This window comes from Cydia strobilella, chromosome 21, assembly GCF_947568885.1.
Source record: "Cydia strobilella chromosome 21, ilCydStro3.1, whole genome shotgun sequence".
Classification (NCBI taxonomy): Eukaryota; Metazoa; Arthropoda; class Insecta; order Lepidoptera; family Tortricidae; genus Cydia; species Cydia strobilella.
This window is the reverse complement of record NC_086061.1, coordinates 5,427,206-5,443,756: the sequence shown is the minus strand read 5'-3', so window position 1 is coordinate 5,443,756 and position 16,551 is coordinate 5,427,206. Positions and strand designations below refer to the sequence as shown.

The 16,551-nt window shown below is 36.2% G+C and overlaps 1 protein-coding gene across 3 annotated transcripts in view; it reads right to left on the bottom strand.

Annotated features, from left to right (window-relative positions):
* LOC134751021 (transcription factor AP-2-epsilon) overlaps positions 1-16,551 on the bottom strand; it is an 81,298-nt gene that overhangs the window by 54,822 nt on the left and 9,925 nt on the right. The gene's annotated exons all lie outside the window — the stretch shown is intronic.

Below are 16,551 nucleotides of genomic sequence, written 5' to 3'. Positions count from 1 at the left end.
GAACAAAACAAAACACTTACTTAGTGATCATTGTAAACAAATAAAACATCATAAATTGAGATCATCAATGTGACACTTGGAGATGCCCTAGATTGACCCTTATCTGAGGGCACGATAGTGCCCCTGCCAAGACGAGCCAAGCGAAGCGCACGGACATTACCTACCTTTGCTCGAAGCGCTTCGTCGTTTTTTTTAACCCCTTATAACTTGGGTTTGGATTATATCAGATAAACAAAATTCTCGGGATATGATGTCAATAGTGGACTGATTAAAGATTTAAAGTTTCAATTGCATAGCTCTTATACTTTAGATTTTATTGATATCTAATATCTCTCTATAGGTTTCTTCACTCACTGATGAATATCAAAATTCTTAGGGTACTTCCTGAAGTCCTAGAAAGCTGAAATTTGGTATGTAAACTAGTATTAGGACACAAACAACAAAAAATCCTAAAACATGGAACTTTTACCCCCCAACCCCTTAAACTAAGGGATGGAAAATTGTATGAAACTTCCGCAACTTTTGATGCTACAGGTTTGAAAATTGATATAAAGGAATGTTATAAATAATAAAATACGTATTTCAGAATTTTTACTAAATCATCCCCGTTCCTTTAAATTAGGGGATGGAAGATTGTCATAAGTAACCTACAAAAAGTAGTGAAACCCACCAAAAACATTTAGTGCTCGCACTGTCAAAAAGTTATCAGATCTCATGTAGAGCTAATCAAGCTTCTAACTCTACACGCCCTAACTCTACAAGCCCTAACTCCACAAACTCTACACCTTAGTCAAAATATGTGGCTTGGCCGTTTTGCTAACATACGTCACATGGGAGCCAGGGTGAAAAATTTAATTACTGATCAGTACTTTTCTGTTATGTAATATTTTATTATTATTGTAGTCCCTACTACATTTCTGTTTCAAGTTGTACCAAAAACTTCTGTGTTTAAATAGGGAATTTTCACATTGTTTCTACTGAGAATCACGAGATTTTCCATTTTTATTAAAAAAAAGTGTCCCTAAAATTTTTGGTCCGTTTAGTTACAGTTTTCTATACAACCGGACACAAAATAACAAAACGGACAAAAAAAATTGTATGAAGTTTTGGGGACACTTTTTTTCTCGTGTTAGGATCGAAAGAGCTCGTGATTCTGAGTGGAAAAAGTATAAAAATTCCAAAATCTAAAATGCAAGTTGGGGTACAACTTTATATAGAAATGCCCAGTAACACCCATTTTCACATTTATGAATTATTAGTTATAGTCGTTATAGTAGAGATAATGGCAGCGTATTTTTCAAGTAGAGACAAACAGAGATAATGGCAACGTATTTTTTAATAGAAGTTACAGGCAGCTCATTTATTTTGTTTTTAACCGCCAACGCAAAAAGAGGTGTGTTATATGTTAGACGCCAATGTCTGTTTGTCTGTCTGTAGCATCGTAGCTCTCCAACAGATTGACAGATTTCGGTGCGTTTTTTTTATGTTAAAGCGAGATTTCTTGCGGTGGTTCTTAGTTATATACAGTGTAAACTCCATATAAATAACGTCACTCGATATAACGATTCACTCCCTATAACGTCGACAATTGTTGGCTATACGTAGTTGCTTTACTTTAATATTAATATCTCTCTATAACAAAAACTCTATAGCGTCAAAAAACGTCCGGTCTCTTGAGTGTCGCTATATAGAGTTTACACTGTACTTCATTAATCCATATTAATCCTATTCCAGGTGGCATCAATTTACATAGTTTTTCCAAAAAAATCAAATATATTCCAATTAATCCATCAAATAATTTTATTCGAATCTTGAATCTGATTGCTGAGGTTGAAATTCTGTTGGGGGCTTGGGGCGTATGTGGTGGATAAATTGTAATATGCCTGGAAAAGGGTTAAAACGGGTCACATTGTGTGGCTAATTCTAATATTGTCAATTTCACGGAAAATTGTTAAGTTTGCTCTATAGTATATTGAGAAATTGACTACTTCAAATTGAAAGTCTGTTACGAAACTACGTCTCTCAACGTTCACGAAAGTTGAATAATCCAATAATATTGATTTATAGACGTTCGCCTCGACAAGATAATTCGCCAATGATTGCCAATCAGACAATATAGTACCTGATTGCTTTGAACAGATTAACATTGCTTGAATACCTCGGGAATTTATTATAGGTATACTAGATGTGGCCTTAAGGCTCGGCCAAACACAAGGCGCGACGCAGCGACGCGGTCGCGCGGCGCGACCGCCGCCCATGCTAACAGGTTAGCGACGTCAAACAGACTGCGTCCCGCAGCATCGCGCCCCGCTTCTGTCGCGCCCCGTCGCGCGCCAACGCGGCGCGGACGCGGCGGCCCGCGGCGGCACGCTGGGTCACACATCAGTCAGACGTGAATGAGAAACCTTCCGCGCGCGTATGCTGCTGTATCGGGCGCGAGTCACGCGCGATGAGGGCGTGTTGAGAGCGCGAGGCCGGCGCGATCCGCGCGCGACCTGTTTGAACAGACATCACGCGGCGCGAACGCGGCGCGGACGCGGCGCTGCGTCTGCCTTGTGTTTGGCCGAGCCTTTAGGCGGTTATCATACTGATGCGGTTATTGACGCCCCTGTGTGATAAGATACCTTAAAATTGCGAAAAAGAAAAATATTAAACTTTAGATTTAGGTAAGTAGGCCTATTTTAACATATTGAAGGCAGTTTAGCGCAATTCAACGCGGTAACTTTGGTATTAGTACTAGGTAGATATTGTAGGTAGGTAGGTAGGAGCATTGGCAATAAGTTGCCAATTGTTTCAGAGAGGTAGCGTCCTGCGGCAATAGTATGGTCGCATTTTTATCGACGATTTTATTACATATTTATAAAAATGTGACCATGCTACTGCTGCTGGCAAGGCCATCAAGATTGTTACCATATCAAAGCATTGATATTTATAAAACAAATCGTAAGCATTTACTTATTATTTGTCGACATTCCACGGTGATAGTGCCCTAGCCCCTAGGGTTCCATTTTGCCAGAGACAGATATAATTATATCCTCTTTTCATTTTGATAAGTGTTCATCGACTCCTATCATACCAGAAAACATCGTTTGCCATTATAACTTTACCTGAACCCATTTAAATTTTTAACTTTTTTAACACCGAAAAGACCATAGACCATAAAAAACTGTAATGAATCATCCAGATATTCAAAGTGAACTTTTCGCGTCTGACCTGACGTCCACAGATTCAAAATGATCCTAGGCGTGGAGCGCGGGCTCGTGCCAAGCCCGCGGCTACGCTCACGTACAGCTTTTTTATTGACCAACTTACAGAAAAAAAATACTCGCGCTAACTAATTTTAAACCTTAACTTACACCATGTAAGGTAGGGTTTTGAGTAGTAATAGTTTTTTTTTCTTTAAGTCGATTTTGGTGCACTGACGGCGAGATTTTATGCTTCATTGTAGAGCTCGAGTTAACAGCACTTACTGAGCGATAAATCATTTTAGAATGTTAAAAGAAAGCGTAATATAACAATTATCCGTAAAATTCCAACAACAATACGTACGGTGTTTGTATTCAGTCAAGGACTGTCATTTTGGTAAATAGCTCTTTGTTATAAACTGCGTGAAATTAAGCGTAAAAAGAAGAAAAAGTTACAAGTTGAAAATCGTAAGTATTTGCCCCGTCGTACTAAGTCCCGATGGGGACGGAAAGTTTCCGAAACTGCGAAAATTTTCTAACAGAAGCTTAGCATTTTATTGGAAACTTCACAAGTTGCACATCTGTATCGTATCGTATTAGAAAAACCCTAAAAGCGTGAAGTAAGCAGACCTCAACCGTATATAGGTATCATTTTATTACATTGATATTTAAAATGAATTAAATAAAAATTCCGAGTTTAGTTAGATGATAGTATGGTCTTCAATGTGTGCATGTCTTTTCGTAGGTAGTGTTAGAAGGTGAGCCATCATAGTTTATTTTTAGCCAGCATGTCTAATGTGAACCATAATTAGTCTCTTTGTACAAAAAGGTCATATGTGACCCCCATTTAATGTACACCCTTTAATGTACAAGCACCTAATAACAGCATAAAGGTACAGTAATTGCTGGGTAAGTCCGTTTTTGTGATCATCAGGATCACGCATGCTCAGACAATCGGTTCAAAAATAGGTAATAAAAGTTTTATTACAAACTTTAACTTTTATACTTTAAGATTTACTTACTTTAGAATATTTTTATATTAGCATTTAAAAAATGGCAGCTTGTAACTGCATGTTTTCAAACTTTAAGCGAAGTCGGGGAAAAGTGTAATAAGAATGTAATTGTAAATGATGTAAATTTGCAATAATAACAATTTGCAGGATGTTTTGCGTAACTGATAGCATTGGCCAATTTGGCATAAGAGGTATCAAATCAAAATGACCGTCGTTTTTTTAAAGCTTTCGTAATTAGTCTGCTGATTTCTAAGCTAAGCTGTGTGAGGAGCTAAACGAGTGTGAGGAGTGTTACAGTTTTTTTAGTAGAATTTTAGTAAACACAAAACATACGAATACAATATTACATACAAAATTGGGAATTATGCGTAACGAATGTGTTTCAATAATTCTTCAAAATTGACTCATAAAGTCAAATTTTGTTTCCATTATGCATCCAAAACATACGAATATTAATTGGCTTAATCTTAACATTCTTTTGAAAAAACGGAAGTCGTTTAAACGCTTCAGTTTCAAAAGATACTAAATCCAATAAAATTATTAAATGAAAATGCTTTCTATCACCTAAGTGGTAGTGTTCCTTTTTAAAAATTGAGTTCGCGAATGCGTATTCAAAATTGGTAGCCTGTTGATTTCAACATTCCATGCTCGAGTTCTCTTTTTAAATTCGGGTGGTTTAACAGCCAGTGATTTGTTTTCTTTTTACACTGGCCAGTAATAGTTTGGATTTGGAATTTTCATTAGGGATGTTATTAGAAATATTAAATAATCCTTGACATTATTTACGTAAATTGGAAATCCCAGAATAAATGTGGTTAATGTCATTTTGAGTGTTGCCAGGTTACAGCTTCGTAACTACCCAAAATTAGGAGTAATTTTAGAATAACAACGCTAAATAAATTATTATATTCGAGGAGAAATGAGATGCAGCACGTAGGTAATAGGTAATTTGGTATGTAAGTACTACTTATTATATACTAATAAAGCACAAATGTGAAAATGCATTTCATTTTAATAAACTGCATTAGTAATCATCAGAAATGGGAGTTGGAAAAGTGTACATAGAACATAAGTTAAAGCGTGTAATAATTTAAAAGTATTAAGTACAATATTTTTCCCGTTTACCAGTAACAAAATAAAATCTTTCGCAACATATGCCAGGTTTATTTATAGAACGCTTTTTTGACACTGACATTAAGTAACCCATTGTCTTGAACCATCTAGTTTAAACAGTAACGGTGATAGCATCTACATAACATTTGACATGCCAAGCCCTATTCTTAAACGCTTTAAAGACATTATTAATATTTTAATCACCCACAAATCACGTGGCAAGAGCGTTGTCGAAACACTCTCGAGGGGCGTGGTCGCGTGATGGATGCCGGTGGATGCCCGAGATTGAATGTCCAGCTTTAATAACACACACTTAACACTAACACACAAATATATTAAAGTAAACTCTACAGCTATAAAAATAGAGGTGTCTGCGACTGATTATCTAACGTAGTGAAGCTTAAAAACTTTTGTTTCCAACGCATGGAAAACGTTAGAAAATGAATTTGATTTTAATGAAGGAAGTTGGTTTGAGTTATTAATATTGGTTCAGCTGTCTGTTCGTGCAATTTCTGTTTACAAGTCTTCAAGAGTAGATTACCTACGCTTCCGTACTGGAATGCTAATTATTGCCTCGTTTTAACCGTCATTTTGAGGTCGGGACTTCGAAATATCCTCGTTGTCTTAACTTGAATAGGATTGATCTAGCAATAGTATAGATATTGTTTACAAAGATGATGAGACATGTAATACCTCATCCTAGTTACGTCATACATTACTTAGTTCTATTTGTTGCCTTTTGCTCTGAGCTGAGTCATCACATCTATATTTTACTCATAATATGAATTCAGCTCTAAACAGATAATAGCTAATAATTAAATTAGTCAGATAAAGAAGAGAAAACATATGAAAAGCTTAAGAATTCGCTGTATCTATTAAAAAAGTGGTCAGGTAGGTATAGTGGTCACGGTCAGTTCAATAATAATTAAAATATTAAATTAAAATAATAATAATAATTAGCGAAAGTAACTCTGTCTGTTTCCTCCTCACCGCTGAACCGATTTAGATGAAATTTGTTATAGAGATAAGCTTTTGGCCCGAGGCAGGAAATCATTTATATCAATCATCATCATTACGAAGTCACAAGCAGAAGATAGTAAAATATAATTTCGAGTATGACAACTGGAGCTTTTATTGATCCTGTTTTGTCTTTGTTTTGTATCGCAGCTGAGTTCTTCATTGTCAAGATCTACTTCGATAATTTTGCATGTAAGTGCCCTTATACTTTTTTTCCTTGGTAATTCAATCAATTAGGAAATCAGTGTTCTGGCGAGTCAACTTTTAGATCGACATTTTTCATGTCTCTGCAGTTACCAAAAATGTCTCTGAAGTTACCAAGAAATCACGTTTCCAATTTAATATTTTTCTAAATTTTAGGTCTACCAGAGAGCAAATCGCTTCACTTAATGTATAATATAAAATTATATAAGCGAAACGTGTTTATAAGCGAAATTTTCCATTGAAGTTTAAATGTCGTAACTCGTAACCAGTTTAGTATCGGTGTAAAAAGTTGATTCGCCCATTTATCCAAAATCAATTTGCTATTAACTCTTCTATTAGAAGTTATCAAGAACTGATGGCTCATTATCGATTTTTTAACAGTTGCAACACTTGCGCTGGGTCGTGACCGGGCGGGCACGCGCGCCCCCGGCTTACGCCGTAACGCGGCAACACAGTAATTGCTCGGGTAATTCGGTTTTAGTGGGCAACACTGGGCCGGCCTGGGCGGTGCGGGCAATGCGGTTCTTAATTGATTCGTGTTGTTTTTGGGATTTTTATAGGTTATAAAGTGGGAGGATGAGGCTTCTGTAAGATTGTGTGGAAAATTGGATACAGAAGTAGCTTTCCAACGTCAACAATATTTTTTTTATAATTACAGTACATTATTACACAACACAACAATAAAACGTTACACAGCAGTAGCTTTTAGGATGAGAAGGAACCACGGAAATTGATGAAAACATCAATCTAAACTAGTGAATTTTTCCACGAAATAATAAAACCTCGAGATTGTAGTTTTGAGCAAATATTAGAAATTTACTGATTTATTCGTTTATTTTATTAAGTACGTAAGTTCAGTTATTTTTTCAGTTACTCTATGTGTTTGGTTAATTATGTTTTTCAGTATCTGTAATAATACTTAATCTAAGTCGGTATCTCTGTCGCAAGACTATTATTTAACAGATTTTTCCCGAATCGTTCCGTATCATATACATACCTATCACCTTCCAGGATATACGACTAAAACATTCCGAGGTCATCCTAAAACTAAATTATAATAGAAAGAGCGTGTGAGCGAGACAAAGAATCTATTATAATAATTGATGGGTAGAGCGGTAAATCTGGAGGTGTCATGTCTTCCGGTATTGGAAAAAAATTAAAAGTACGTCGATTTGAAGAGTGCCGGTCATAAATAAAAATGGATAAATCGTTTTAAGTTTTTTTGTTGTTTTTAATTAAGATAGTTGAGAGACCTGTTTTAGTTCATTCATAATCATAACGATGAGTCGAAGCTGTATGCGGTCATTATGAGTGCTTGCTTTAAGCCCGTCACAGACGGAGCGATAATATATCGTGAGATATCTTATAGTAAGGCATCTTACGATGTCTTTTACGTACTATTTGACAGAGTCCACACACAAAGCTGTAACACCAATATATTTTGGTATTTTAAGATACCTTATAGCAAGATATCTTAAGATGTGATATTATAGCTCGGTATATTACGATATTTTCTTTTTGGGATATTTCGTGTCTCTCACAATGTAGATGCTAGACAAAGAGCGATAAATATTTTGGTATCTTTGTCGTGTGTGATGCTTAACTATACTCTAAGGTATTGATGACCGGTCTGGCCTAGTGGTTAGTTACCCTGCCTATGAAGCCGATGGTTCCGGATTCGAATCCCGGTAAGGCCATTTATTTGTGCGATGACACAGATATTCGTTCCTGAGTCATGGTTGTTTTCTATTTATTTAACTAGGTATTTATATATGTATTATATACCACAACACACGTCTTCTTGAGCTTACCGTGAGGCTTAGTCAATGTGTGTAAAAATGTCCTATAATATTTATTTATTTATCTTACGCGTTACTCTATCTTTCGATAAATTATCGGTCCGTCTGTGACGCGCTTTATGACTGTACTTTTTATGCAGTGCCTTCTTTCCTCTCTGACTCAAGTTCCTTCGAGTATTGCTAAACTAAACTTCTAAAAAATACTTGCGAAACTTTTCAAAAATGTATACAAACATTCTACGTGACAGCTACTCCATATAAAAATAATAAGAACCATCATACGACGCGCGGGCTATAGATATTTAAATTTGATAGGATGAAACGAAAACGCTCATTCAGTTCAATAAAGCGATATTAAGAAATACGATTCATAACGCATTGTATACCATGAATCGTTGTGACATGTATACAAAGATCACAAAACCAAAAAAAAACAGAGATTTCATAGCAATATTTGTATCATTCGCCATCGTGGATTTTGACCACAACACGTTGTGGCAAAAAGACAAATCGTGACACTTAAAAATATTTCAGTAACTATTGACAACACAATAAAAAGTCCTCTAAATCCCTACTTCACGTCAGTAATGTGACTGAGCCATATAGCCAAGATAAATAAATATTTTTAGCTTCTGAAAACGTAGGTTCGAAACCCATTCGATAATAACTCGTTTAATTAGGTAATTAACTTTTAAATAACGTTGTTCAAGCAGAGAAGAGCATGTACAAAATAATAACATACAACTGGTTTTATTAATTCGAATTTGGAACCCAATGGCCGTGTTTAAACCCATCGGCTCATTACAACCGGCCTGTGTTATTTGAGATACGTGATCCCGAATACGGTGGAGCGACGTGCACTTATCTGTGCACGTGCTGCCTTTAACGTTCTAATTTTGAAATGGCTGATGTCTTTTTTTACACTAGCAACACTGCCTTTGACGTTTCATGTGTGGGTTAATGCGTAGGTATTACGTACCCTATGAGTTGTAACATGATTGAGAAATAAATGTACTTATTTTTGAAATTGTAAAGATCTCTTTTAGCACTGTAAATCGCACGATGTTTATTTGTTTATTTTGAATGCATGCACGCAATATCGATTTGTATTTAAAAAAGAATCGTCTTCGAAATTTGAAACATTTAAATTGCACGTTACTGCTACTGTGCACGCGGCGCTGCGCTCAAATACTGGCAGGCAGGTTGTAATTATGTTCGCCGATTTGCTCGGAATCATCTCGTCCCGATCCGATGCCGAAAATCCTTAGGTTCGTCCCGAATCCCAGGCTTCGAGCAATTCAACTAATTCGTGGGAGTCCCTAGCGTGAGAAAATAATTTGAACGTGATTCACGAATCTTCACTCCACTCATAAGTGCCGTGTAATTGTCTAAACATTTCAAATTACGAATTAGTAAAATAATGGCATAAAACAAAAAAGCTGATTCTCAAATTAAAACGAGATAATTCGAACGCGCAACGGATGCAGCGCCCCGCTGCGAGTCGCGCTTTGAAAAAAGAACGCCGTCAACCGAACTGTCAGTGCGCAACCGCGGATGAGAAATGTTGCCAGACTGAAAAAAGATAGACCACGGCGTTCATTCATAAAAAGCCACTCACGTTTAGAAATTAGTTTATTTTAATTACTCGGTGAGCGCATTGTTGTATTAATTATTGGACTCGAGCCGTTTGTCGGACTGGACAATATATTTTATTGTCTTTCTGTACGCTTCGTGATTTATACACCTAGTTAGTAAGTTATTCGAATTTTAATTTAGACGAGTTTTAATGGGGTACGTTTGAATGGATTCTAATTAGGGAAAAACAAGCGGTCGGGTGGTATGAATAATGTCAGGTATAAATTCGTGTTACGACTTGGAAAGCGATGATTTGACCTCCGTTTGGCTGTACGGGTACAATGGGCGCTTGCCTTTGCCTAACAAATGCTTTATTAGAAAAAGCGACGGTGAGAAATGGCTTGTCTATGGAGCTTTGTTGATCTACAGGCGCCGTAATTCAAATTTGGAACACAATGCGGTCTAAATAAACAATCAAACAGGTAAGTTAAGCAAGTAACTATACCGGAAATGTTACACAACGTTTTTGAAGTGAGTACCTATCTATTCCAAAATATCGAAATGTATGCGTACTTTTTTCCGCCACAGACATCATATCATAGGTAAGTACTTACATACTAATAATTAAATGAAATTGCGATTCATAACTAAATGTTTACGATTGAGGGTAAACAAATACAAGATTACAGTGAGTATTCAAATATAGCCAAGCGCGAGTTGTACAAACAAATATACAGGATCGCGTTTATAAAAGTCATATAGAGTCGTATCAAGCTTTGCTCTGTAAGGCATTTGAAATTACAAAGTGTGGCAATGTCAGTATTCTATGAAAATATGTCAATTATAATGACACTCCCTCACTTTCTAACACATATGTTCTAAAGAGAAAGAGAGACCAACAGAGATTACCTAATTGCATATTACAAGCTTACAAATTGGTCTAGTTAGATTTGATAAACGTGCAAATTTTAGGTAGAGTTCTTATAGCCTAAAAAACTATAGGTAAATATAATAACATTTACGCATGATCAGTGACAGTGACTCATTATTAGGTATTTAAGTTATGATTGATAATTATTCCTTATAGGAAAGCGCTCTTCTCGATTTCCTATCTCCTTTTTTAAAACCGTTACATTTTTGCGAAACTCCCATAGATAATCAAATAAACTTTGGCAATTTCTAGCCTCTATAAAAAAAAAATCTATAAAAAAATTAAAGTATACTTTGTAAAACGATTTTGCATTAGAAAAAGTTGGTAAATTTGATTTTTCACGGCAAATTGGCACAAGTACCAGACCATTTTCTTTGTGTATTAAGTATTTAGGTATATATAAAACTACTCGTAAAACTATATTACTGTGGGACTAGCTCGATCTATGTAAAACTATCCTAATATATATAATAAATATATATATATATTTTTATAAATAAATATTATAGGGACATTCTTACACAAATTGGCTAAGTCCCACGGTAAGCTCAAGAAGGCTTGTGTTGTGGGTACTCAGACAACGATATATATAATACTAATACAAATACTTAAATACATAGAAAACATCCATGACTCAGGAACAAATATCTGTGCTTATCACACAAATAAATGCCCTTACCGGGATTCGAACCCAGGACCATCGGCTTCACAGGCAGGGTCACTACCCACTAGGCCAGACCGGTCGTCGAATATAACTATATTTAATTTTACTATTATAACTTTATTTAATTTTACTATTATTTATTAGATACAGGATCATTCCAGGAAATTGTATTCCGTTATTCCGTACGAACGCGAATTTTCTCAGGATTTGCAAGTATACGAGTTTCCTTTTCTGTGACAAATGGTAAAAAATATGCACAGAAAAATAATCTGCTTTAAACGCCGAAAAAAAAGTCGCAACAGAAAAAAAAAATGCGTTTGTACGGGATAGCCCGTGAAATGCTCCTACACTGCAAATCAAAGATAGATATAACTCCGTAATAGATGGATGGAAGAAAATTTGATGCTCGTTCTCGTGAGTTTTAAAGTGTGTCGACAGATGGCAGTGAATTTACTGGGGTTACACAATTTACTATGACAGTACCGCTCTAGTATAAGTTACTCTATGGCTGCAATGAATCTGTTAGAAAACATACCCGATATGAAGGAACCCTAAACCCGATATAAAAGCGTGCGCAGTGCGACATCACTCTATATTTCATTAACCGCTGTTCACAATTCATTGCTTATAAATCAAATTCGAAAAAAGAACGACCTTCTCATTTGGCCGTTGGCCGTGCCTTACACACTATTAAAGTTTCGAAAAATTTAAAACAAAACAACATCCGTCTTTGGTCTTATTGCCTATTAAAAATATATCGGCAATCATTGAAAATCCAATTTAGGGGGTAGCCAATTAGAAAATGTATTGTTTTGGCTCGTGTTTCGATTTAATTGCGTTTGTTTATTGTAAGTTGTGACATTCTGACATTTATTAAAATAAACGTAACTAACTTCTAATCAACTGGTGTTTCGTTTTGGGCAAAAATTCATCCGCGTATCCGACTGTTCCCATCTAAAGTCGCATTTCTTAATCGCTTCTCGTAAAATTTTGTTAGCAGAGTGCCTAGCCAACATGCCAATCCTTTACGCTCTCCGTAGCGAATGAAACGCAACTGTCACTGTCGCACTAATATGGAAGAGTGATCTGAGTGATAGAGAGACACAAATTGTTTCGTTATCGTAGCGCAAACGATGGTCACTTTGGCTAGGCACCCAGGTACAATAATTGTTCCAACCTATTTCTTATTGATTCTGGTTTTAGATATTTTACAAATGACAGGAGCCATGGGGTTTCGCGAAGTTTAAAGCTCACAGAATCATTAGTTTAATAAAAAATATATGCTAAAAACAGAATAAAAAAATATTTAAGTGGGCCTCCCATACATCAAACGTGATTTTTTTTGCCTTTTTTTGCGTAATGGTACGGAACCCTTCGTGCGCGAGTCCGACTCGCACTTAGCCGGTTTTTCTATTTAGCGAGCTGTGGGCCAAGATCGCCACAGCTGGCAGCCCAGCTCCAAACGAGGATTTGGCAAATTACAGAAACTGCACAGGATTGGGAAGAATGTAAAAAATGCCCCCCCCCCCATGGCTTTGCCTAGGTGGGACAGTATAGGCTCCCAATAATATTAATAATTTATATTTATCTACCTTTTCAATGTTTGAAGTAGAACTTATAACTGTATTTGTTCCTAAATCAAATGATAGAACAAAAGACATCAACGGGTGTCTACCCGTTTGGTCTGCACTTCGTTTCGGCGAGACTTAGATTGTAATAGTTTCAATAGTTATTGTAATAATTTATTATTATTTCAATTGACTTGTAGAAAAAATGTTATACCTATCAATAGTGGCATAATTAGGTTTCAAATTTGTGTCGTTCTCAAGTAAAAGGTACCACATTGTAGCTTACCATAAGGGTGAAATTTGCTTGCATCTCTATACGAATAACCTGTCAGAGCGTCCTTGTGGTAAGCGACAATGTGGTACCTTTTACTTGAAAACGACACAATTTCTCTCTTACTTAGGCTACGAACCTCGTTACACGATTGAATAGCTCTTTATTATGCTACGAACCGGAGTACGAACGAGTGTATAAAATATTATTATTCTCGGCGGAGTAAGAGCGTGTGCAGATCGTTTTGAATACCTCGCCCGCTTTCAGGCCAATTCGAACGTGGACCTAACATCAAAGCGATATTTGAATCATATCAGTTAGTCATTAGCGCGTTCATTTCGATCGGACCTGTCCGTATACTTTTATTTTAGTGCGAGCGAACTCCCGCGCGAATATCAGCTAACTGATATACATAATTCCAATATTACAGTTTTGAATGATTCACGGTTAGTATCACTACTTTTATTGACCGGAATATAGACCGTGACCCACCCGTGAACCCCGACCCGTGAACAAGATGCATGTAACTGCGTTGAAATATCGGGAGCTCAAAAACAATACAAAAGGTAATCACGGTCTATAGCCCGGTCAATCAATATAAGTCTAGTGATCCAATATTGTTTTGATTTTAGGTGCACGTCCGAATTGGCCTGTTTTTACCAGAACAACTACTGCGTACTGACTGTGGTGGTGCACAGAGATCAATCTTCTAACAACTGGTCATCCGTGGACCTTATGTGTTTGAAATAAGGTTCATTGTGAATTAACAGTGTGGGTGTACGCTTACAAGCGACGGGAGTTGTCACAGCGGGGGACAGTTGAGATAAACTAATGATATTCAAAACTCTAAACTAATGATATTGTTGACGACCTCTGGATGCTTCTGCCAGTGAACTACCTATCTTACAGGTCGGTTATTTCTCGGGAAAATTTGACTTACAATTTCCAATACACAAGTGGAGGACCCGTGCGAAATCGCCTTTTCATACAAACGTATTCCTCATTTTCCTCTCCGGATATTAACATTATTGAAAATATTTTGACACAATTTGTTGTATATCAACCACAGCTATGCCCCTACGTTTTGATTATTTCCGAATTTTTGATTGTTATAAGGGTTAGGAGCATTTAAAGAAATGTATGAAATCTGTTTTTCGCTCCTAGTTTTTACAATAATCATGAAATCTAATCTAATCTAATGTACATCAAATTATGTAAAAATATTTTCCATAATTTCAATATCCAGTGAGGAAAATGGGGACTACGTTTGTATGGAGAAGCGGCTGTATCCTTCCCTCTTAATGTATGAATAAAGACTTCGTAGATCAAATAATAACCGCATATTTTTCTAACCAAATGATGGAACAAAAGACATCAACGAGCGTCTAGCCATTGCGTTTGCACTTCGATTACAAAATTTACGAGTGGTGAGCTGGTGAACGATCAATGTTCCAACAGCAACAATATTCACCATCCATGGACCTAATATCTTGGCAATAAGGTTTATTGTGGTTTAACAGCGTGAATAGCTCACGAGGTCACGAGCGGCAGGAGCTCTCGTCACAGCGGGGGACAAATGTGAGATAAAATGCCTAATAATATTGTTGACGACTTCTGGTTGCTACTATCAGTGGGGGCTGGGGGGTAGTTTTTGGGGCACTTGAAAAATTCCCGGGAAATTTATGCTCTCATTTTTTTCTATATTAGTTTAATTTTTAAGTAGTTTTATTTTAATGTTAGTATTTATTAAGTACAGCCACATCGTATGTATTACATATGTTGCATTAAAATTGTGTCAAAGTACTTCACCTGATACAGTACGACAATTAAGGAGTACATAGCGTGGACTGAGTATAATAGGACAGGGAACGAGATCTTAAACTATACATAAAAAGAAACATTAAATTTTTAAAACAATTAACTAATATATACATTAAAATATTTATCAGTACGGTTTTTACTCACTATTATTTTTAGTCGCTTTTGGCGACATGTTTCGGATTCTTTGGGAATCCATCCTCAGGCAAGAGGCGGGCGGCGCGGGCAGTGCACGACGTACAACCGCCGCGGACACTCGTGCCTGAGGATGGTTTCCCAAAGAATCCGAAACATGTCGCCAAAAGCGACTAAAAATAATAGTGAGTAAAATCCGTACTGATAAATATTTTGAAATATGTCTCACGATAGTTTAAGTGCGAATATATACATTATTTACAATTTTACGGCAATCCTTAAACAAATAAATAAATACAAATACTAATGGTTTACTACTACTAGTTTAGTTTTATTTTGTTTAGTTTATAGGTAGTTTTAATGTTTCTTATATTTGTTATATTGGTTACAGATTAAGTTAGGCAAATACGAAATATACATGCTCTCATTAGTGGTAAATTAAGAAATTCTCGGTTATATTGAAAACGTTCACGTGACGAAAAAATACTCTAAAAAATTTGGTATTCAGTTTAATATTTTTGAATCTGAAAGAAGTTTGATCAGCTATTTAATTGACATGAAATAATAAATAAATATTATCCTTGGGATAAATTTCTGTGCTAATCGTATAAAGTTGACCTACATGGCAATTTACATAATATGTTGACAAAGGTATTAAAGACCGAGCGTTAGTGAAGGTCTTCTAAAATGTCCGAAATTGTAGAAATTAGGATAAAGGACTTAAGTGCCATGTCTATGGCACTTAAGACCATTGCGAGTTCGCTATGATAATGACTCAACAAAGTAAACAGATTAAGTATTTTGTATTATTAGTTTTTAGGGTTCCGTACCCAAAGGGTAAAAACGGGACCCTATTACTAAGACTCCGCTGTCCGTCTGTCTGTCTGTCACCAGGCTGTATCTCATGAACCGTGATAGCTAGACAGTTTAAATTTTCACAGATGATGTATTTCTGTTGCCGCTATAACAACAAATACTAAAAAAGTACGGAACCCTCGGTGCGTGAGTCCGACTCGCACTTGGCCGGTTTTTTAAACTTAAGAAGCTTGTGAGGTCTAAGGCTCACAGAGCCACTAGTTATAAGCTCCGTTAAAAAATTAATGATGTAAAAACCTAAAAGGAATACAGGCAGTCGGTAATAAAATTACAACGATAATAAACTACTGTAAATGTCGATTAAGAAGAAAAATAAGTAAACGTTGTCTCCTTTTACAAGCTTTTATTTAGTTTCACCTGTCCCGTTATCTGTGCGTCTGTA